Source organism: Jaculus jaculus, chromosome 7 (genome assembly GCF_020740685.1).
Source record: "Jaculus jaculus isolate mJacJac1 chromosome 7, mJacJac1.mat.Y.cur, whole genome shotgun sequence".
Classification (NCBI taxonomy): domain Eukaryota; kingdom Metazoa; phylum Chordata; class Mammalia; order Rodentia; family Dipodidae; genus Jaculus; species Jaculus jaculus.
In genome coordinates, this window is record NC_059108.1 from 96012512 (window position 1) to 96038395 (window position 25884).

The window sequence follows — 25884 nt, forward strand, 5'->3', positions numbered from 1 at the left end:
ATTCAATCATATTATCATGCATAACAAAGTTATTTTTCTGAGTCTTTTATCATCATAATAATAGTGTGCATATAATATGAATTGTTTATGTGTATCTATTATGGACACTGGTTTTTCTTTTGGCCTTGCATATTTTTTCTAGTGTGGCTATACATGATCCTGTAGATATCCCCTAATGTTGGCAGAAAAGATTCTTTGGTTTTTATTTTCCCAGTGGAACTATTGGGTCATATAACATGAGAATGTCCAGTTAGGAGATAATCCTGAAAATGTTTGACCTGGAAATCCTATTATGTATTTCTTAATAACTCTTCTTAATAACTACTCTAAACATTTCTGCGGAATTTGATGTAACAGAAATATTAACTAAATTTCCTAATGGGTTACATACATATCTGGGCCTGTATGTTACTGAAGCCTAGGCCACCTTAACTGCAAAACAAAATTAACGCAGTTCCATGTAAATTTGTCAGTGAACAAGATGCTGAGTTTCCTCTCATTGAAACTTACTTATAATCATGTATGGAGATACACTGTGATCTTATAGGTAGTTTCTATATTCCAGTTTAAAACCTAGAGGTATCAAATTACTAACGCAATTTAAAAAAATGCTTGCTAAAGCTCCAGTTATGGATATTAAAGTTAAGTAGTTCTGAGACAGGCATTAAAATGTGAGAGGAACCTGGGGTGGTGGGGGGGAGTGGTATCTGGAATCAGATGTCCCTCATAAACTCATGTGTCTGAGTGCTTGGTACTCAGCTGGTATCAATTTGGGAGGTGTGGTCTTGGTGGAGGAGGTGACTTGTTGGTGGTGAGACTAGGGGTATTAAAGGCAGCTCCTCCTTGTCAGAATTTATCTCACTCTCCTGCTGCTGTTTTCCACATGCTATTGCCAAAGACATGATGTACAGCTGCTACTATCTGTCTTTCCTCCTTTGTTAAGAAGCTTGCCCTCAAGACTATAAACCAAAATTACAAAAAAAAAAAAAAAAAGCTTGACTCCCATCAACTGCTTTTGGCTCAGTATTTTAGCCTAGGAGCAGGAAGATAACTACAATAGGAAGCAACAAGAACAAATATAATGCCACCTGTATATGAATATGGCATAAGGACATTTTATTGTACAGTTAATTAACTTTATAGGTCAAAAACTACAGATAAAAATAAATGTTTTGCTACAAAGCCACATTTCTAAGCAATGGCTTGTAGGATTAGCTAGGAGTCCTCACAAAATACATGCATATTACTAGAATGCATTTAACTATGACAGCCATGGGACTGGATGTGAGTTATCTGAAGGCTCAAGAGGGTGTTTCAGCTTTAGCTTCTTAGGAATAGTAATCTTAACTTCATGAATCTCAGCTCAGTGCTCAGTAACTGTACCAATATTATTGAATTTTCTTAAACTTCAAAGAAACTAAAGTAGCAAAGTTTTGTTTAGGCTCAACTTTCTGAAGTTTCCATACATGATTATGCCTCTATTGTTTCTGGTCTGATGAGATAGGACATTATGTAGGAAGAGTGTTTTTGAATAAGGTTACCTCCTGGCAGCCAGGAAGCAGAGAAATAAATGGAAGTAAAGGAAGGAGAAACAGGGACAAGGCATAGCTTTCAGACACACTAGTGATCTTCTCCACCAACCAGGCACCAATGGCTCATATCCGTCATCTTCCAAATTATGTATCTAGTAGTGATAGTTTGATTAGGCAGTAGCCATCATGATAAAATTATTTCTTCAAATACTATTAGTTGGGTACTCTTGTATTCAGCTCCACATTGCTGGGATGAACACTCAAACCAGACGTATTTTACAGGAGGAAGGAATTTACTTCAATCTTACAGATCCAGGGAGAAGGTCTATCAGTGGTCTAAGAAACTGGTTCCATAATACAAGAAGAGAGAAAAACATTACCAACTAGCTAAAATAAATGGGCAGAAAACAGCAGGGACCCAGGAAGAGCAGTATGGGACCTCCACTAGTGCTCAGAAAGCTCTCTTATAACTTTGGGCTGGAAATCAGATCCACCCCACATACATAATAGGGCTAGACTCCAGGCCCTGACTGCAGTGACTCCTCATTGAGACAGACAGCTGTATACCAAAGCCACAATATTTAATAACACAACAGAATCTATGGGTGACATACATTCAAACTACCATAGAAACCTAGCGTTTAACACATGACCTTTGGGTGAGAAGATCCCTGAAACAGGGAGCTTCGGGTATCATCATATCATTACTATATAAAGTTCTGATACACTTTACTCACAAGTAAGGAAATCACTTCTATTTTTCTCTTTTGAGAAAGAAATAAGTGAATAATATACTAAAGTTTTCAATAAGAGGTTGGTTTCTTTATATACTCTTTATTATAGACAGACATTTCAATTCAATTGGTCAAATGTATACTTTTCAAGCACTTAATTTCAGGGCTTCACTAGGAGCTTGAAATACAAAAAATACACATAATAAGGGCATATGACAAAGAATTTTTTTTTTTAAAGTTAATTTTTTTCTTTGTTTTTATTTATTTAGTTGAGAGCAACAGGCAGACACAGAGAGAAAGACAGATAGAGGGAGAGAGAGAGAGAATGGGCGCGCCAGGGCTTCCAGCCTCTGCAAACGAACTCCAGACGCGTGCGCCCCCTTGTGCATCTGGCTAACGTGGGTCCTGGGGAATCGAGCCTCGAACCGGGGTCCTTAGGCTTTACGGGCAAGCGCTTAACCGCTAAGCCATCTCTCCAGCCCCAGGCATATGACAAAGAATTTTAGGTAATTACCACTATATGATCTATCCAAATAAGAAAATAATATTATGCCTTTCTGTTCAACCATTAGATTATAAACTGTGAATTGATGTTTTATGGTTTTAAATATTTATAACATTGCCTGAGAAAAACACCTAAAGGAGGAAACCTTTACTGGTTCTCCCAATGTCGGTGGTTTATGCCCATGGTTATCTAGATGCATCACTTTGACTCTGAGGTAAGGACCTACTTCCTCCAGTCAGGACTCACAATCATATTATGAATTTATCAAGGGGTGAATATATAAACTAGATAAGTAAATTCAACATGTAAGCAGCTAGCAGCCAAAACTTTTAACACCTCAGGGGACATTTCAGATTCAGATCATATTGCTAAGCATAATTCTTTTAAAGGAGTTCATCTGGTTTCTCCAATGTCTTCTTTCTTCACAGTGATGCACTTTCACATATTCATTCTTTCTTTTTTATATAATTTTCCATAGTTTTAGAAATTTATATTCAATTTTCTCTGATTTTTTGAGGTAGGGTCTTGTTCTAGCCCAGCACTGACTTGAAATTTACTCTATAGATTCAGGGTGGCCTCAAACTAATCTTCCTACCACTGACCCTTGAGTGCTGGGATTAAAGGCATGTGCCACCATGCCCAGCTTACACTAATTTTATGTTATAGCTTTACTTATTTATTTTTATCCTTCCCTCATGAAAATACTAGTTATATGATTACCCCAGACAGAGATTAGATTGAATTTAATTAATATAAAAAATGTAATAAAAATTAGTAAAACATGATTAATGTTATTCAGATCAATTTTACATATAAATATCCTTACTTCAAAGAGAGTAACTACTTGTTTTCATACTGTGTTAGATACAAAGCCATGGAATTAACAGAATGATTATTCTGGTTAAATTCTTTTCAACAATAATTAACCGCTACTCCTCTTCCCTTTCATTTCCTAGGTCAACATTATAAAAAGTAGGTTACTAAAGATAGTATTCTTAGTCTAGAATGATGGTTTAGTGGTCATGGTGATTTTCTGAAAATTCAGGGGACCCAGGTTCAATTCCCCAGGACCCATGTAAGCCAGTTGCACAAGGTGGCATATTCATCTGGAGTTTATTTACAGTGGCTGGATGCCCTGACATGCTCATTCCCTCTCTCTTTTTCTTTTTCTCTCCACCCTTCCCTCTCTCTTCCTCTTTTTCTCTAAAATAAATAATAAACTTTGTTTTAAAACAAGATAGTATTTTAACTCCACTCCTGAATACCTTGCACTGGAAGGTGCACTAAATGGGCAATAATTATCTGGTCCTGGCCCCTGGACACTGACATCCATATTCGCTAAGTCAGAGGGTGCATGGGCCGCTATAGGAGCTAGCCTGTTGGTCTGGCTCTTTAGCTTCCTGGTGCTTGGTTCCCCAAACCATGAATCCTATGTGCAGAAGAGTAAATACAAGTGGGTTGAGTAGGCCATAACTCCCACTTCCCCAGGTACCTTTGATGTACTTACAATCACCACAATCTGCACATCAGAGGTTCTAACCCCATCATACAACACTATATCAATCTGGTTCACATTTTAAACAGAACACTCTCTGATGATCCTACAAAGAAAAAAACAAAAATAAAAACTTGCTTCCACAATAAAATTTCTCCCCAAGATGGGTAGACCATATCACAAAAATAGCCAATGAAAATCATAAAACAGAGATCCCACCAAGGATGCCTTGTCCCACAAAAGAAGACTACAATGAAATTATAGAGTAATCAACAGAAATTCAATCCCAAAATGAAAACACAACAATAAATGAGATCCTAATTGACAGAATTACTGAACTAGAAGCAAACAATCAAAAACTAACAATCATATCAATGAAATTGAACAGAATGCTCTCTAAGAGCATTCAGTTATTGACAGTAGGCTTAACTTGATTGAAAAAAGTGCTAGAACTCTCAAAAGAGATATGAATGAATTGAAGGTGAGACAGGAAATGAAATACCTTAATAATTAATTAAACTTAATGAAGACTTGATCAAATGTAAGAACAAATTCCAAGAAACATCAAGAAAATAAGTCCTTGAACTGAAATTGTACCTCAAACAAAAGACAGACATATGCTAAATAACACAACATAAGACAAAAATCAAATAGTCTTATAAAAACCTCTCTAGAACCCCACACTAACAGAGTTACTCATGAGAAATACAGAACCACTGACCTGGAACACAAGACAGAAGAAATTGACTGGGAGGCAAAAAATATCGCTAAGCTCAAAAATTCAAGCTAACAGAATATGAAGTAACTATGGAATATCCTAAAACAACCAAACATCCAAATCATGGATATACCAGAAAGAGAGGAAATCCAGGCCAGAGGCATAGAAAAAATATTTAATAAAATTATTTTAAAAAATTTACCAGTCTCTGAAGAGAGCAATCCATCCAGATACAAGAAGATCACAAAACACCAAACAGACAGGACCAAAGAAGAAATTTTCCAAGGCATATCAGTGTTAAAACTCTCAGTGAAAACAAATAGAGTGTGCTAAAAAGAGTAAGAGAGAAACAACTCACTACATACAAAAGCATCTCCATCAGAATTACCTCAGATTTCTCAATGGAAACCTTGAAAGCCAGATGGGCCTGGAATGAAACACTTCAAAGTCTAAAAATCTATGACTTTCAACCCAAGCTATTATACCCTGCAAAAGTATCTATAATAATACTTGATGAAAGGAAAACTTTCCATGAAAAAGGCCAACTCTATGATTACATGAACACAAAGCCAAAGCTACAGAGAATATGTCAGGGAATACTCCATACAGAAGACTCAAACAACCAATCTCAAGAGCCAACAAGAAGAAGGTCACAATAACCAAGAATAGATCAGACTCAAAAAAGTACAAAGCACAAGGAAGCACCAAACCTCAAAAAGCACCTCATCATGGCAGGGATTAATTTGAACCACACAGTAATAACCTTAAATATTAATGGTGTAACTCACCCATCAAAACACACAAGTTATCAACATAGATTAAAAAACTTTATACTTGTACCTTTTGTCTTCAAGAAACCCACATCACCACTAAAGGTAGATACCTCCTCAGGGTAAGAGGATGGGAAATGATATTCTAAGCAAATGGAATTTTTTTTTAAAAAAAGTATATGTTGCTATACTAACCTCTGATAAAATAGACTTCAAACCAGAAATATTCAAAAAGGACAAAGCAAGCCACTTCTTACTCATTAAGGGAATGATCCAACATGAGAACAACACAATCATAAATCTATATGTGCCAAACACAGGTGTACCACAGTTTATAAAACAAAATCTACTTGACAGCAAAACAGAAATAAACACTAACAATATCATAGTTGAAGACTTCAGTACTTCACTATCATCACTAGAACATCAAAGCAGATAATAGGGAAATAATAGAGCTCAAAAATACAGTAGATCAACTAGATATAGTGGATATACCAAAGAACTTTTGATCTCACCTCTGCAGAATACACATTCTTCTCAGTAGTTCATGGAACCTTCTCCAAAATGGACCATATATTAGGCCATAAAGCATGCCTTCAAATATTCAGAAAAATTAAAGTAACTTCCTACATCATATCAGATCACAATGCTTTACAACTAGAAATCAAGAAGAAACTTACCAAGAGCTCCACCAGCTCCTGGAGATTAAACCACACACTTTTAAACAATGAATAGATTGTAGAAGAAATCAAAAAAGAAACTGTAAAGTTCTAGAATTGAATAATAATGAAAGCACAACCAACCAAAATTATAGGACACAGTGAAGACAGTCCTAAGGAGAAAATTCATAGTGCTAAGTGCCTTCATAACAATGACAGAAAGATCACAAATTAAAAACCTAACTGTCCACCTATAGGCACTGGAAAAGCAAGAAGAATCCAACCCTAAGAGCTCCAGACAAAAGGAAAGACTCAAGATCAGAGCATAAATTAATGACTTGCAAATTAAAAATAAATACATAAAAGTGGATGAAATGAAGAGCTGGTTCTTTGATAAAATAAACAAGATTGACAAACCCCTGGCCAATTTGATCAAGCAAAAAAAGGGAAGCCTCAAATTAACACAATCAGAAGTGAGAAAGGAGAGGTCACAACAGATATCAGTAAAATTGGAAGAAACAACAGGCCATACTTCCAACACATCTACTCCACAACATGGGATAACCTGGAAGAAATGGATCAATTACTAGTCATACACCACCTACCAAAACTAAACTCAGAGCAGATTAATCTTCTAAACAAGCTTACCAAATCCATGGAGATTGAAGAGGTAGTCAAAAACCTCCCCATAAAGAAAAGTCAAGGATTGGATGGCTTCTCAGCTGAATTCTAGCAAACCTTTATTGAGAACTGAAACCATTTTTCTCAAACTGTTACACAAAATCAGAGGCCAGCGAATTCTCCCCAACTCCTTTTATGAAGCTAGCATCAACCTAATTCTAAAACCAAGCAGATATGTTAACAAGAAAAGAAAACTGTAGGCCTATATCTTTGATGAAATTAGTTGCAAAGAACCTGAACAAAATTCTTGCAAACTGATTTAACAACACACCAAAAAACATTATCTATCTTGATCAATTAGGCTTAATCCCATGGATGCAGAGATGGTTCAACATACTGAAATAAGACAAAATAATATACCACACAAAAAAACTTAACTGTAAGAATCACATGATCATTGCAATTGATGCAGAGAAGGCCTTTGACAAAATACAATACCACTTCATGATCAAAATACTACAAAGAATAGGCATGGATAATTCATATCTCAACATAATAAAGGCTATGTGTAAAGTACCCAAGGCCCAAATAATAATTAATGGGGCAACACTCAAGGAGGTCCCACTGAGATCAGGAGCAAGAAATAGGTTCTCACTCTCACCACTGCTCTTCAACATAGTACAAGCAGAACTAGTCCAAGCAGTAAGACAGGAGAAATAAGTAAATGGGATTCAAATTGGAAAGGAAGATTTCTATTTATTCCTATTTGCAGATGACATGATCCTATACATAAGTGACCCAAAAGTCTCCATCTCAAAATTTCTAAAATTGATTAATTCCTTCATTCAAGTGGCAGGATACAAAATCAATTCACAAAAGTCAATATCCTTTCTTTATGCAAAGGATAGATATACAGAGAAAGAAGTCAGTGAGGCTGTCTCATTTTCAATAACAACAACAAAAAAAAATTGAATTCTTTGGAATAACACTAACCAAGCATGTGAAAGACCTATATAATGAAAACATAAAAAAAAGTCAAGAAGGAAATTGAAGAGGACTTGAGAAGATAGAAAGACCTCCCATGCTCCTAGATTGGTAGAATTAATACTGTGAAATGGCAATTCTACCAAAAGCAATACACATATTTAATGCAATACCAATAAAAAATACCAGCATCATTCTTCACAGAGTTTGAAAAAAAAAATGACCTTAAAATTAATTAAGAATGGCAGAAGACCTTGGGTACTCAGATATCCAAACATATCCTCAGGGGAAAAAAAAAACAAAAAACAAAAACAAAAACAAAAAAACACCTACGAAAGTTTCACCATATATGATCTAAAGCTATATTACAAAGCCATAGTGACATAAAACAACATGGTACTGTGGAATAAAAGCAGAATCACAGACAAAAGGAACACAATAGAAGGCTCAGACCTTAGGGAAAGCAACTATAGCTGCTTAATCTTTGACAAATGTGCCAATAATGTAGACTGGAGAAAAGACAGTATCTTTAATAAGTGATGTTGGACAAACTGGATGACCATATACAGAAAAATGAAACTAGACTCATTCATATCTCCATACATGAAAATCAAGTCAAAGTGGATTAAAGACCTCAATATAAGACCTGAATCTTCTCCTACTGGAAAAAAAAAAAAAAATAGTAGGCACTCTCCATGATACATGAGTGGGGAAATATTTCATAAACAAATCTCTAGTACCCCAGGAAATTAAACAATCTTTCAGCCAATGGGCTCTCATGAAGCAAAAAAGATTTTGTACAAACACAGCATAAACAGAGCCAATTGATTACCCACTGAATAGGAGCAAATCTTCCCCAGCTACACCACTGAAAGTAGACTAATAGGTAGAGTCTACAAAGAACTCAAAAAACTGTACAATAAAAAAATCAGGGCTGGAAGCCAGGCGTGGTGGCTCACACCTTTAATCCCAGCACTCTGGAGGCAGAGGTAGGAGGATCACCATGAGTTCGAGGCCACCCTGAGACTCCATACTGAATTCCAGGTCAGCCTGGGCCAGAGACCCTACTTCAAAAGACTAAAAAAAAAAAAAAAAAAAAAAAAAATCAGGGCTGGAGAAATGGTTTAGCAGTTAAGCACTTGCCTTTGAAGCTTAAGTACCCCTGTTTGAGGCTCAAATTCCCAGGACCCACGTTAGCCAGATGCACAAGGGGGCACATGCATTTGGAGTGCATTTGCAGTGGCTGGAAGCCCTGGAACCTCCATTCTCTTTCATTCTCTCTCTCTCTCTCCCTCTCTCCCTGCCTGTTTCTCTCTCTGTAACTCTCAAATAAATAAGAATAAACAAACAAACAAAAAGAAGTCAAATAAACCACTCCAAGCATGGAACAGAGAACTGACTAGGGAGTTCACAGAGGAAGAAATTCAAATGACTAACACACACTTAAGAAAATAGTCAACATCCCTAACCATTAGGGAAATGCAAATTAAAAATACTATGAGATTCATCCTTATTCCAGTAAGAATGACAATCATTAAAAACTCGCACAATCACAGAAAGACAAATGCCACATGATGTCACTTATGTATGCTTCCTATCCTGGACCAGCTTGTCACTGTCATACTTGATAGGCAACTCAAGGCCAAGAAAACAGGGATGGGAGGGTTTGGAGGGACAGGGATGAAAGGGGGTGAAGTAAACAAGCACAAAATTAAACCTAAATGAACTGATACCATTGAAACCTTTATCCTTGGAGATAGCCTAAAATATATAATCCTCAAAAGAAGTAAGGGGGGAGCATCTGAAAAGTAGCTGCCTGGTGAGGGGTGGATGAAGCCTAATTTAAAAAAAAAAAAATGTTTTTGTCTCTGACCTGTAACTCCCAGTACAAGATGTTGGTTTGTATACACATTGAGCTGTTGATCAGAGAGACTTACATGGTCCCCAAATCAAGACAGATTTCTGTCAAAGTCCTTGATTACTTGCCTGAGGCAAAAGCTAAGAACCTTTTGATAAAGACACCTTATGACGCTGACTGAGATCATGGAGAGATTTGGCTGGAATTCAGAAGAAAGCCAGTCCCCAAACAGTTAGCCTGACTAGTGCTGGAAAGCACTACATGAACCACTGGGGGAAGATGGCCAACAACAGTCTGAGCAACCAGAAGTCTAAGCTACTCAGAAGCAATGTAAATGCCAGTGCAATAGTAGCACACAGCCTCAGTGGGTAACCAATAGCTTTCTGATGGGCTAAGAGATCTTCCCAGAGTAGAGGAACTCATATCTGGAATTGGAAACCAAATCAGAATCCTATTGAGACAAAAATTATGTTCTCCAGTGTCATGTTCTCACTAGTCTTTGGCTAAAAGAGGTTTACATACATCAGATTTTCCCTCAATTAAGAATATTTATACCATATAAACTATACTGAATTCACTCCCTGTTTGAGAATCTGTTCTTGTTTTTCAGCAATTACCAAGACCAGAGGAGATAATCTATGCCTCACACCTCAGCCAAGCCACAGCTGAATCCACAGAAGAATGGGAAGACTAGCACCAAAGCTGCTTCCATACTGTTCCTGATAATAAGTTCCAAGGTGTAGGAGACAGACCTTGAGGATACTCAACACCTACCAAGGAGGAGATCCAGAGACTCCTAGGAACTCATCAGTAAAATAGACTTGGAAACTAAACAATACACTACTAAATGATGAATGGGTCAATGAAGAAATCAAGAAGGAAATCAAAAAAATTATAGACTCAAATGATAAAGAGAACACAACATACCAAAATCTCTGGGACACAATGAAGGCAGTTCTAAGAGGTAAATTTATAGCCTTAAGTGCCTATATTAAGAAATTAGAAAGGTTGCAAGTAAACAACCTAATGCTTCACCTTAAAGCCTTGGAAAAAGAAGAACAAGGCAAACAAAAATCAGTAGACGGGAAGAAATAATAAAGATTAGGGCAGAAATTAATGAAATAGAAACAAAAAAAAAATCCAGAGAATTCATGAAACAAAATGTTGGTTCTTTGAAAGGATGAACAAGATTGATAAACCCTTAGCAAATCTGACCAAAAGAAAGAGAGAAGAGACACAAATTAATAAAATCAGAGATGAAAAAGATAACATCACAACAGATGGCAGAGAAATTTAAAATAATCATAGGGACATACTATAAAAGCATATACTCCACAAAGTATGAAAATCTGAAAGAAATGGATGATTTCCTTGATTTATATGACCTACCTAAATTAAATCAAGATGAGCTTAATCACTTAAATAGACCTATAACAGGTATGGAGATCCAAACAGTTATCAATAACCTCCCAGCTACAAAAAAGCTCAGGCCCAGAAGGATTCACTGCTGAATTTTACTAGACCTTCAAGGAAGAGCTAACACCGTTGCTTCTTAAGATTTTCCAGGAAATAGAAAAAGAAGTAATTCTACCAAACTCATTCTATGAAGCCAACATCACCCTGATACCAAAACCCGGCAAAGATAAAACAAAAAAAGAAAACTACAGACCAATCTCCCTCATGAACATAGAGGTAAAAATTCTCAACAAAATATTGGCAAACAGAATACAAGAATATATCAAAAAGATTATTTTCCCTGACCAAGTAGGCTTTATCCCAGAGATGCAGGGATGGTTCAATATATGCAAACATCTAAAAAAAAGTTCTATGTCACTAGTCATCAGGGAAATGCAGATTAAAACTACATTGAGATTCCATCTCACTCCTGTCAGATTGGCTACCATCATGAAAACAAATGATCATAAATGTTGGCAGGGATGTGGAAAAAGAGGAACCCTTCTACACTGCTGGTGGGAATGCAATCTGGTCCAGCCATTGTGAAAATCAGTGTGGAGGTTCCTAAAACAGCTAAAGATTGATCTACCATATGTCCCAGCTATAGCACTCCTAAGCATATATCCTAAGGACTTATCTCATTTCCTTAGAAGTACGTGCCCAACCATGTGTATTGCTGCTCAATTTATAATAGCTGGGAAATGGAACCAGCCTAGATGTCCCTCAACTGATGAGTGGATAATGAAGATGTGGCACATTTATACAATGGAGTTCTACTCAGCAGTAAAGAAAAATGAAGTTATGAAATTTGCAGAAAAATGGATGGATCTGGAAAGGATTATACTAAGTAAGGTAACCCAGGCCCAGAAAGCCAAGCGTGAGATGGTAAATACTTAGTAGCAGAGGCCAGTAAGTTAAAAAGGAGATATAAAGGGAAGAGAAAGGAAGGGAGGAGGGTAATTAATAGGTTGGTATTGAGATGAGGAGGTAATATGATGGAAAATGGAATTTCAAAAGGGAAAGTATGGGGGGGGAGAGGGAGGGTATTACCATGGGATATTTTTTATAATCATGGAAAATGTTAATAAAAATTGTGAGAAGAAAAAAAAATAAATAAACACTAAAATAAATTTTATAATCCTCATTCACCATGACTCAGGGAATTTTGTGAGTGAGGGGCAGAAAGTTTGTAAGAGTCACAGGTTGAGACATTATGCTGAGAGCCATCCCCTCCTCCCCAAATAACTGACTATTGCTGTCACAATGCATAAACTACAGCCCCATGGGGAATACTTGCAACCCTACTGAGTAACATCCCCAGTGGAATGGGAACAAGGAAAAGGGAAAAGAGAGTTCCAGTCCATGATGTATCTATATGAAACACCTTGTTAATAATAATAGTAATAAATATTTTAAAAATAAATAAAATAAAATAAACAAAATAAGAAAAAAAAGATAGTATTCTAAGGAAAATAATAGATATTGTTTTGATAGGTTTTTGACTGAGAGTCTGTAAAAATCAGTGGTATCATGAACTTTTTTTAAGAACTTAAAGGAAGAAAAAAACATCAATAGAGTATCTAATTTCATCTTTTCAAAGGAAATTATTATTCTCAGGCACATTATTCTTTAAAAGTAAGTGTGTGTGTGTGTGTGTGTGTGTGTGTGTGTTTTCCAAAGTTAACTCAAATTAATTTTAAACAAAACAGTATCTTTAAAAACACAGCATACTCAAAATCTTACAAAAAATAAAAAAATTGCTAGTTCAGTAAATTACTGCTTCCAAAACTCCAAAACTGGAATGTTTTATGTATATATTGCCTTAATTTAAACATTTGTCTTGGTGAACATTTTATTAAGGAGCAAAGTTGTTACATCCTTTCCCAGTGAAAAAGAGGTTAGTCCTTGGGCTTATTCTTAAAGTTGTCCATACCAATAGACTCCATTGTTTGAAAGTTTTCTCTTTATGAAGCTTCAAACTAATAAAAAAAAATATAGTGGACTGGAAAGATGGCTTAGTGTTTAAGGCATTTGCCTGTGAAGCCAATGGGCCCAGTTTTGATTCCCTCAGACCCAAAAGCCCACCATACTCAGTTTTCTATCTTGTATAAGATGAACAAAAATTTGTTATGCAAAGATAAAAGGAAATTTACATATACCCACTAGTACTTTGCCAATTTTTGTTGTATATCACAACTAGGTATAAAGTATAAAATCAAAATGCTAGAAAAAAAGAAAAGAAATGAGAGATAAATGTTTGTAGAGATAGAGTTTAAATAATATAAAAATATACAGTGCACACACATATCAAACATAAGTTTAATTATATACATTTTAATATGTAATTTAGAGTTTCTAGGGTTTGTTAAAATGAAGTTGAAATCATTTTGTAAATCCTTTCTTTTGTGTGTGTCTGTGTGTGTCCTTATGCAAGTTTATACAAGCTAGTACTTGCATGTGTGTGTGGAGGCCACAGGATAATAGGGACTGTCATTCATCAGACGCTGGTCACATTCTGTGAGACAGAGACTTGTCTGGAGCCACCTTGTTAGGCTTGGCTAGCTAGTCAGGGAACTGCATGTCTCTGCCTCTCCAGGGCTAGGATTAAAAGTTAAGGCCACCACCATGCCTAGCTCAGGTTTTTGTTGTTGTTGTTGTTGTTGTTACTGTTGTTCTTTAAACATAGATTATAGAGATCAAACTCAGGGTATCATGCTTGGAAGGCAAGCAATTTACCAAGTGATCTATCTCTCCAGATTACTAAATCTACTTTTTTTCAAGTGTGTGTGCGTGTGCATGTACACATGTGGTATATTCCTGTGTATGTCAGACTTGTGTTCCCTATATGAACATGTGCAGAGACTTAAGGAGAGCATTGAGTGTCCTTCTCACTCATCATTTTTTCTTATTTCCTTAAGGCAGGGTCTTTCACTTAAATTAGATTTTTCCTTGCCCTGACCCCCAGTGATCCTTTTTTTTTCTCTGTGTACCACACTGCTATGGTTATGGGCATGCAAAGTACCATTGGATTTTTATGTGAGTACTAGTAATTAAATATGTCTTCATGCTTGTGCAGTGAGGGGTCAGTCATATCCACAGATTCATATATCCATGACATGTAAATTTCCTTTAAAATGTATGACTTTATTTCCTTTTGACACATAATAAAGTGTTTTAAAATATCTTAAGTAGGAGGAGGTTATTACAATGATAATGTGAGGTAAAACCAGAAAATAATAAAAATGATAAATAACAGTTTGAAAATAATAGTCATTGCGACAAAATAGTTCAAAATGTTTGAGAAAATAATTTCATAGTAAGGAGTAAGTTCAATCAATATTTTCAGGGTCTGTGAACAATACCACAAACCTGTCTTCATACTTTAGTGGGGAGAAAAACCATGGACCCAAGAGTTACTATCAAGGGAAAATAGAGGATAGTCTGCATAAGAAATTCTATAATGTGTGGCCATAATTCTACCACTAAATTTTTAACCTATTAAACTGTCCTTTTTGTTTTGTAAATATATTAGCTAGGAAAACATATAAGTCCATGAACTATACCTATTTTCAAAATATTTTTATTTACTATAGAGAGAAAGAGAATGAAGGAGAGAGGCAAAAACAGATAAACAGAGATGGGGGAGGGGGTGGCTACAGAGGTAATGGGCACAATAGGACCTCCTGCCTTTGCATTTTGTGTCTGTGGCTTTATGTAGGCAATGTGGAACTGAACCCATGTCATTAGGGTTTACAGGCAAGTGACTTAACTGCTGAGCCATCTCTGCAGCCCCATACTTACTTTTATAAAAATTAGTATTCTGGGCTTTAAGAATGGTTATATAGCACACAGTGAATGTATTACTCTTTTGACTCCACTATTCTCTAAGTGAATATAGTTAAAAAAATTAAGACTTAAAATTCATGTAGACTAAAATGAGCTATCTTGAAGTGAATAAAAATTTTATGAAAGTAAGTCAATAAGATGTGATATTAACAAAACTATTGTGGTACTTTGACAGTCACAGAAATTAAGTGCTTGAACCAACTAAGCATGGTGGTCCAATGCTGTAAACTCAGCACTTGGAAGGCTGAGACAGGAGGCTAGGGAGTTCAAGGCAAGCCTTGGTTACATAATAAGAATCTGCCTCAAAAAGACAAGAAGAAATGCATTTGCACATATTTTGTACCCTTAAATGAAATCATTTGGGAAGTAATTATCCAAGTTATTGGGAATCCTTAAATTTAATTCTATGTTGTTTACATAAATATAAAGCATGTGTTTGATAAATAAATATGACATAATTAAAACAAGGGCAAAATAATTGCTTTCTGTGGGATGGGAAATTATCACAATTGGTATAGTGCTGGCTGTGCAATCATGTGGACCTGAGTTCAATCTCTAGAAACATTTTAATATCAACCTTGCAGAGGAAGACACAGGTAGACAGGACTTCAATAGACATAAAGTAATTTAGAACACAGAGGACAGAGAATCACACTCCTGAAGATCCACTAGAATTAACAGCCATGCATATAACATACTATTCAACATTAGCACAACATTCTTCACAAGAACAATTCAGGGTAGAAGGAGATTAGACCACAAAAAGAGTTTTAACAAAGTCAAGAAGATTGATATCATAGTAAGCAGGTTTTCTGACTAAAATGGAAGGAGAGCTAACAATAAAAGAATATTCAACTACTTATAAATATTGGGAAGTGTGAATTACAAACACTTAAATGTTCAAAAGAAAGAAATAATAAAATTTCTTTGAAGAAATGAAATAAAATAAGACTCGTGGAGTAAATCATTTTTAAAAGCCCAAACCTGTTAGTAGTAAGGAAATAATAAAAATTAACAGCAAAACTGAATAAAGTCTGACATAATGGTGCAAACCTTTAATTCCAGCACTTGGTAGAAAGAGGTAGGAGGATTGCTGTGGGATTACAAATTGAGTTCCAGGTGTTTGAGGTAAGGTCTCACTCTTGGGTAGAGTGAGACCTTACCTCAAACAATAAATATATATAGAAAACTTATTAACTTATTGAAAACACTAATACAATGAACAAATTTTTATTTAAAACAACCTAAAAAGTGACAGAATATGTAATAATAATAAATCAGAAATGAAAGAGTAGAATTCATAACTAAAGCCTCAAATAAAAAAGATTCTAAAATAAATAAATACTTATGCATAGCTCCAAAAATACATCTATTTATTATTACAAATATTAATTTATATTAATATAAAATCTACAGAATGAATAATAAAGGAAAAATCTGTATCAAGCCATAAAGAAATTGAATCAATAATTTAATGTCATCCCCCAGTGCAAAACCTATCACCAGATTAGTTTACTGTATAAATCCTCCATACCTTTTAAAAAGTGGCTTCAATGCATCTCTAGAAGAAAGAGGGAATATTTGAAAAATCATTCTAAGGCTAATTTTGGCTTAATACTAATATTGCAGAAACATAAAGAAAAAATATGTGTGTGTATAAATATTCTCAAGGAAAAATTGGTACAACTAAATCCAAACAAACCAAATTAAATAATTTATTAAAAGTAGGCATTATGACCCAGGAATTTTCACATATGACTGTAATGCTAATAGTTGGGTGTCCTGGGTAAAGGATACTCATGACTCTAAAGTAAGTTTATGTTATGCAATAAGATACTATGAAAAGAAAGAGAGAGAGAGAAAGGGGGGGGGAGGGAAAGAAAGAGGGAGAAAAGAAGGAAGGGAGGAAGGAAGAAAAATGGAAGGAAGGTAAGAGAAGGGAAGGCCAGAAGGAAACAAGAGCATGTTTATACCATGACCAACTTGAATTTAATTCTGAAAGTAATGGTTGTGTCAGCATATCAAATGTCAATTAAAGTTGTACAACAAAATAATCAAATAAAACAAAGTTTATAAAAATCATAGTTGATATTGACAGAATATATGAAGAAATCCAAAATTCATGCATAAAAGTTACCCTTGTTGGTGCTGACTAAACCAGATGAGTGATGTTAGTACAAAGTAAGTATTGTAAGGAAAGCCACATGGAAGTACAGAAGGAAATGTTCTTAATAGAAACACACAATGAACCAGGACTAAAAGAAATGTAATAAATGCCCCAAGTACCATCATATTTAATTCTGCAAATGTTAAATATGTTTTTTTTCTAAGATCTAAAAGAATCATGAAGAAAACAAAACTGACTTTTTCTTGTCGCTTCTGTGAGACATGCTACTGGTAGTTTTACCCAGAGAAATCAAAGAATAAAAAGAAAAGGAATGAAGCAGGAAGTGAAAGAAGCAGGGAGTTAGAAAAGAAGGAAGAAATTAAAATCCTTAAATCCTCTTCTAGGATGGGCTCTCTCGTGCCAAAGAGAATTTCAACTATGCTTCAGGTGCATAATGAGTCCATAGGCAGACTTTCTCCCAACAGACAAATCCACAGATATGGCTGAGTTCACTACACTACAAGATCACCTCAGTTCCTTTCCTGACAGCAGCTGGTAAGATGCATGCAATGATCTTGGGGAGTGAAGTAAGATAGGAGTAGACCATAGTACTCAAATGGTTGAAAGTTGATAATGAATAGCTATTCATGGATAAAAGTAATCCCATTGGTCCTGACTAAGCCAGGTGGATAATCATGTTACCAGATTAAGTATTGTAATAGAAGGTATATTGAAGCTCAGAAGGCAATCCCATCCACTCTTGTATTCTAAGCATCATATGTCCTTACTTGATAGAGGGAAAAATAATGAAGTATTATTTTCACACAAGTACCACTCATACCACTGTGAAATACAGTCTGAGGAAGAGCCCCATACCCCTTGTCCCCAGAAAATGGCAGTGACTGAAACTTCCAGACCTACATTAGGAATGCCAGCAAAGAGACATTCTCCTTTCCTGTCCCGAACCTTATAGAACATTATGAAAAAAGATCTCATCTATACTTTGGTTAGAACTCAGTACTGAAATACTTTGGGGAAAGCCAACAGTTAGTAGAAGTCAGGCCAGTACCCATTTTAGAGCCTCTGGACTTGCTCTAGCATACACTGGAGACTTATGGCCCATAGGGCTAGATGTGCACATTGACTAACATCAGCTATGGCTTCTGTAACAGGTATAGAGCAGACATAGATGAAGAAAGGGCAGAGCAACATAGGTTTGGTTCCAACTCCTGTGCTAGGCTGATTTCAGCCACCTGGGTTGGGTACACCTTGTTCCCTGGTATTGTGGGGGATTCAGTGGCCTTGTATGTAGAATATATCTCTTCCTACCCAGTAAGCACGGTGTGAGGAGTCATCTCAACTATGGGGAAGAGGAAAATGACAGATGTAAGACATTGCTATATGTTGGGCACATGTAAGGGCCCAAGTCACTGAGGGTTAACACTGGGCCTGAGCTGCCAGGCTCAATTAAGGGCCCCTGGGCTACAGAAGGTGACTCCCTCTCCAAGGCCTGGACACCTGAACCTCCTGAGACTTAGGCTTCACTCAGACCCCTGTGACCTTTGGTCATTGGCCTAGAAAACTCTTTATCTGCCAGCAGCCTTAACACAGCTCATCTCCCTTTGGCCCTTTTCCCATCAGTATGTATATCACCGGACTCTCTCCCTACATGCTGCGATGAACATTCCTTGGCGTTGGCAAACAACCTTTGAAACCACCAATCCCTTTAGGACCCTCTTCACACTCTCAAGTGTTTATAAAAACTCAGACCTCTGACAAATAAATCGAGCTACTTTCTGAAGCTGCCTCCCAGGTGTACTTCTTCCTGTCAGGCTCACCTCTGCTCAAGACCCTGCTCTACAAGTTGCCTGCCGCTGGGGAGGATCCAGGGATCCACAGCCATAGATTTTGGAGTGGACCTGTCATGGTGAGGCCAAGCACTGTGCAGAATTCCATGAGACCAGACTATGTCCTTGGTATGTGGGCTGCTGTGGTGCTTTGATCATTTCATAAAGACTTGACTACCCTTTAAAAGTGTTCTCCTAGTCATTCATTTGCAACTCTAATGTTCTGTACTAGATGGCGATTATTTGACTCACCACTCACTCTACGTAACTTATTGAAAATAAATTTACTATTATCAAGGATAGAGTGCAGTAGTTGTCTTTCGTTAAGAAGAGAAGACCATTAAGTGACAGGCTATTCTGTTTAGCAATATCTGTATATGAATGTACAAGTAAAACCACTGACTGAAATTTCCTAGAGTCACATTTGATGATGCTACATTTTCTCAGATTATCTTTATCTTAAATGTCTGCTGTAAGATGACAGATCCAGCAGTCACTATGTGAGAAGAAACTGAGTTTTTAATGGCATAGTGTAGGAATTCCTTGAATGTGAGGAAAATGTAATGTAATGTGTTAATTCTAATAAAACAGGAAGAAAAAGAAAGTTGATGATTTACAGGAGACTACAGAAGATTAGAATAATGATTGTGGGCAAGCTGGTAAAACAGAAAACAGGGCTTTCACAGTGCTCTTTGTTTAGGATTTTGGTAGGAAGGTGCCCAATGTTGAAGTCCTCCTCTAAATGAAGATCTGCTAGCGAGACTGGCTAGTGCTTGGGACTTGACTCACCAGTCAGTACAATCCTGGAGTGGCTTTAGACTGTATTCACCCATGATGCCTAGAAGAAAACACTGTGAGGAGGCCATGTTGGCAGCATGACTGGACTTAATACCTACTGTTCTCACCCAGAACCTTCTTCTTAACAGACAGCACTGAGGTTTTTTAAATGCTAAAGCAGGGCTGGAGAGATGGCTTAGCCGTTAATTGCTTGCCTGTGAAGCCTAAGGACCCCGGTTTGAGGCTCGGTTCCCCAGGTCCCATGTTAGCCAGATGCACAAGGGGGCGCACACGTCTGGAGTTTGTTTGCAGAGGCTGGAAGCCCTGGCTCGCCCATTCTCTCTCTCTCTCCCTCTATCTGTCTTTTTCTCTGTGTCTGTCGCTCTCAAATAAATAAATAAATAATTTAAAAAAATGCTAAATCACAGCAGAATTTATTCACACCTTATAACAAAAATACATTTAGTAACATACCTATGCCTCACTAATTTATAATTGAGTCCTCAAACTGATTTCCTTTAGAAAGTTGCCTTCAGTAATATTCCTACACTGTTATCCCTATTTCTTCTTTTCTAATGTTGTCCACAGAAATTGTACATTTAAATGAATAAAGTTATTATTTGCTTGTATATTATGTTACAAAAGAAATGAAAATGAAGGCAGTAGAAATGGTTCATCACTTAAAGTTGTTTTCTTGCAAAACCTGCCATTAGGAATATATATATGTATACATATATACATATGAATATATATATATTCATATGTATATATGTATATATGTATATATATATATATATATATATATATATATATATATATATATATATACACTCATATTCAGAGAGAGTGAGAGAGAAACTTACTTAAATTTTTTGAAAATTGACATCTGGTTTTTCTCAGAACCACCTCTTTTAGAACCTGTCCATTTCTTTTTTTTTTTTTTTTTGCCACCATTGGTTCAGTTATAAAATGTCTGAAGTTGATAGCTCAATTTATGGCACTGAGAATTGCAGTAGTTGGAGAATTGAAATATCCCACTTGATTTGTTAACTCCCCAAAAGACCTAGCATTGTGAACCTGAATGTATGGTTTTAAAATTTTGTAAGATGCATTTAGGTATGATGATTATGGCTATACTCAGTCTAAGAAAACTTATAATGAAGTAAGGCCTTTGGTTTTTATTCTATGATAAGGAAATCAAGGTTTTAAATTTAATAGAATTGTTTATATATGGTGTCAAACAAGTAGCTGGCTTGTTTGAGAGTTGTGGAGACACTTTTCCAGACAATATTTAAGTATGTTAGTATTTGTTAGTGAGCATATTCTAAAGGTCAGTTAAATAGAAAGTTCAGATTTCACTAAATATTAGGATAAAGCATACATGAGTTTCATGCTTTTCATTTAGCTTTTTTTTTATCAAATGGAGAAAGTCTATACATTTTAAATTGAAAATGGGATAGAGAATGGATTTTATTGCATGGCAGATTTTCTTCTTGCCATCCCAACTACATTGTTTACTTCTTTAAACACACTATTAACAAAAGTTCCTCCTTTTTCTCATTAATATGCAGTATATTTTTAAGGCAAAGTTATCAAAACTTTCCTCATTGACAGAAAGGAAGAACATTCATAACTGAAGTGACAGATGACTTATTATTTTTTCCTAACTTTTTCCATACACTAAAATATGGTTAAACCCAGCACTCAGAAAGCAGAGGTGGGATATTCGTCATAAATTGGAGGCTAGTCTGGGACAACAGAATGAATTATAGGTCAGCCTGGGCCAGAATGAGACTATACCTAGAAAAAGAGCAACAATAAAAAAATGATTGAAATTTTGAACTTTATCTAAGTTAATTAGTAATTTAATCCATGTATAAGACAGAATATATATATTTCTAAAACTTATTTTGAATTATTTGAATAAGCCTAAAAATCTATTTCAAAAGAACCAAATTACAATTATTAAGCAGCTAGATATCTTTATATATTTCAAGTTGTGATAATAAAATTATATAAGAGTTCACTAGGTTTTTACAAATAATGCATTCACATTAGGAATCTCTTCATTAAAAATTTTACAGTAATTATAGTCTAATGTCCAATGCAAATGAGTATACCAAAACAGATTAATTGCAAGTCATGTAATATGAATGTTCTTCCATTATGATATCAGTAAAGGTCTGGGACAATCCATGACTACTTCAGCAAAGGTGAAGGTATGCTGCCTATAGGCAGAACTAGAAGATTCTTGTTTTAAAATTAACTTGAGCTGCATTAATTTGGTAAAGAGAACTATGTAAATGGCACCATAGGCATAAAATAGTTTCACCTCACCTCGAATCATTTGTGAACCAGCCTGAGTGTGCTGTGCAGCACCTCTGCTAGATGCGGAGGCAGTTTGTGGTTTAGCTGAGATTTTTCTGTGTTTCTGTTCCTGGTCAGAAACAAAAACATGAAGATTGCTGTGGAGGAATGGCTGTAATGTAGTCACTCTTCTCTGAATTTCTTCCTCCTGTTAGCATTATTATGCACCATTCTAGATCCCATCTTGATCATTAATTATGGTTCTGTAATTGTCCCTGTGGGGAAACATCTGCTATTGCCTACTTATTTTTCTCTGTTGTCTCAGACTCCCTGAAGATGATATTATATCATGTTGACATTGCGCTTTCTGTTTGCCTTTGATGATTTTCTCTCCCAAGGGTCTTACAAAATTGGCATTTTTTTAGATGCCTAAATTCATAATGATAAGTCAGAAATTTTTCTTTTGAAGATAGGGCTGTGTTATTAGATTATTGAAACCATTTGTGTGAATTGAAGCTATCAACATTTTTACATGACCAGTGTTTTTGTTTGTTTGTTTGTTTGTTTGTTTTTTGAGGCGGTGTCTCTAGCCCAGGCTGTCCTGGAATTCACTATGTAGCCTCAAGGCAGCCTCAAATTCACAGTGACCCCCCTACCTGTGCCTCCCTAGTGCTGGGAATTAAAGATGAGCTCCACCACACCTGGCCAACCAGTGTGTTTTGTTATTAATTTAAGCTTTTTAAATTTCTAATAAGGCTTCCAGTTATATTTGTTCTTTTTTGAAGTATGCAAATTTCCAGACTCCTTATAAACTCTATTATTTAAGTTATTTCTTTTATTACATTTTGTTTAATGATTTATCACCTTTCTTCCTTTTATTTATTTTTTTTCAAGGTAGTCTTTCTTCCTAGCCCAGGCTAATCTGGAATTCACTATGTAGTGTCAAGGCAGGCTCGAACTCACAGTAATCCTCCTAATTTTGCCTCCCTAGCACTGGGATTAAAAGTATGCACCAATATGCTTGGTTTACCTTTCTTAATTACTTTTTGGTGTTATTTGAGAGCAACAGACAGACAAAGAAAGAGGGAGAGAGAGAGAGAGAATGGGTACACCAGGGCCTTCAGCCACTGCAAAAGAACTCCAGATGCATGCTCCACCTTGTGCATCTGCCTTACATGGGTCCTGGAGAATCGAGCTTCAAACCAGGATCTTTAGGGTTCACAGGCAAGCACTTAACTGCTAAGCCATCTCTCCAACCCTGGCTTACCTTTTGTTGCAGTCCGGTTCGCATTGCTGTTAGAAATCACCTAACCAAGAGCAGCTTCTGGGAAAAAGAGATTTATTTTGGTTTACAGGCTTGAAGGGAAGCTCCACGATGGCAGGGGAAAACGATAGCATGAGCAGAGGGTGGACATCACCCCCTGGCCAACTTAAGGTGGAACACAGCAACAGGAGGGTGTGCCAAACACTGGCAACAGGAGGGTGTGCCAAACACTGGCATGGGGAAACTGGCTATAAATCCCATAAGCCCGCCCCCAACAATACACTCCCTCCAGGAGGCATTAATTCCCAAATATCCATCAGCTGGGGAGCTAGCATTCAGAACACCTAAGTTTATGGGGGACACCTGAATCAAACCACCACACCTTTCTTAATGCTATATTTTCATCAGTGACTCTTGTAAGTTAGTTTATTATGATATAACCATTTCTTAGTCTATACTAAGTATGATTATCAGTTTACTTACATTTAGTAATGAATTTTATAAGTTCCATTCCTGTGCATATTTTGTAGTGATATAATTATTTATTAAGATATATTCACATTGCTATACTTTATATGTAACTGAAATAATTCTATAACAAAATGTGATATTCCAATTTTGACAGTAGCATAATATATAATAAAGATAATAAAACACACATTGTTTCTATAATGCATCATGACAATCAGCACTATTACTTCCTACATGACTTTCTAAAAATATTTCATTTAATTATTTGTGTGAGAGAGAGAGAGAGAAAGAGAGACAGAAGAGAGAATGAATGTGCCAGTACCAGAGCCTCTAGACACTGCAAATAAATTCCAAATGCATGTACCACCTTGTACATCTGGCTTGTGTGAGTACTGGAGAATTTAACCTGGGTCCTTAGGTTTCACAGACAAAGGCCTTAACCACTAATTCATTTCTCTAGCCCATCCTACATAACACTTTACAGTAAGCATTTAAAGTCATATCTAGGTGATTATTTGAATAAACAATGGCTTATCTATTTCTTCATTACTATGTAAATGAGATTTGTTGCTTTTCTCTCTCTCTCTCTCTCTCTCTCTCTCTCTCTGTCTTTTTTTTTTAATTTAATTTATTAGTTTTCTTTTCAGTAAATACAGACAGTTTGGTACCATTATTTAGGCTCATCTGTGATCTACTCCCTCCTATTAGACCCTCCTTGTTAATGAAAATGGGTCGTGCATTGTGGAGTTAGCCCCCAGTTATTGGTATAATAAATGCCTCTGCAAATCATGACCCAACATGTAACTCTGACATTCTTTCCGCCCCCTCTTCCGCAAGATTTCCCTGAGCCATGTCAGCGTGTCTCTCTGTCTTTTGTGATAAACAACGAGGCCATTCTATGTACCCTTGGATATCCATTGACTACCTAAGTAGCCTTTGGTATTTTTTAGCCCAGGCATCTTTGAACTCACAGGACTCCCCATGCTTCAGCCTTCCCAAGTGTTGGAGTAACAGGCATACACTACCAAGCATGGCTCTACAAAAATATTTTCATATTTACATTTACATATAGACAATATTAGAATTTAGTTTAAAAGTTCAGACAATAAAATTTAAAAAAATGAAGTGTTCATACTAAAATTAATTTATTAATTCTATTCTTACACCAAGCAATATATTATGTTTGTCTGATTCTTATTTTATATAAAGCTCTTTTCAGTTATGTCAAATTTTGTTAACACCCTTTAAAAATCAGATTTTTTTTTCTAGACAGGCACCATAACTCTTATCTGTAGTGCTAGTGAAGGAGAAATAAGAGAAAGATATCTTGTTTGAGACAATTTTAGTTAGAGATTGAGGCCCAGAGAGAACCAGGAGGTGCCACTTCATCCTGGCACAAGAATGGAACTCCTGGAAGAAATGGATTTTGTGACTGATTGTGACTATATAAAGTGCCCCATGCTGCCCACAGTATAGCAGCCTACCGAGATAGACTGCTGACCCTGGCATCTGCCCTCCAAACTTACAAACCATATCTGAATCTGAAAAAGAATACATTTTCAATGGCTGCAAAGGCTGTAGCCATCTCCCCTCACTCACTCTTGTGATTCTTCTGGCCATACCCTGTGCTCTTTGCATAATCATGAGACTGGTCTTCCCCACCTCACCCAGCTAGGCTAGGTGGATGTTGAAGAGAGTATAATATTGTTTCTTGGTCAGAAAAATTTTCTGTTTTATAGTTTGGGGTAACTTCTCACTTTAATTCCATATATGACTTTCCTCTGTTCTCTATTTTCCCTATGTTCCAAATTTATCATGTGGATGCTTTCCCTAACTCTATACTGTTGTCTATGCAAGTTTTCTAACCTTGGGGTGGACATGGGTATAATCCTGTTTTGATTTTTTTTTCTACTATTCTTCCTTACATTCCCACT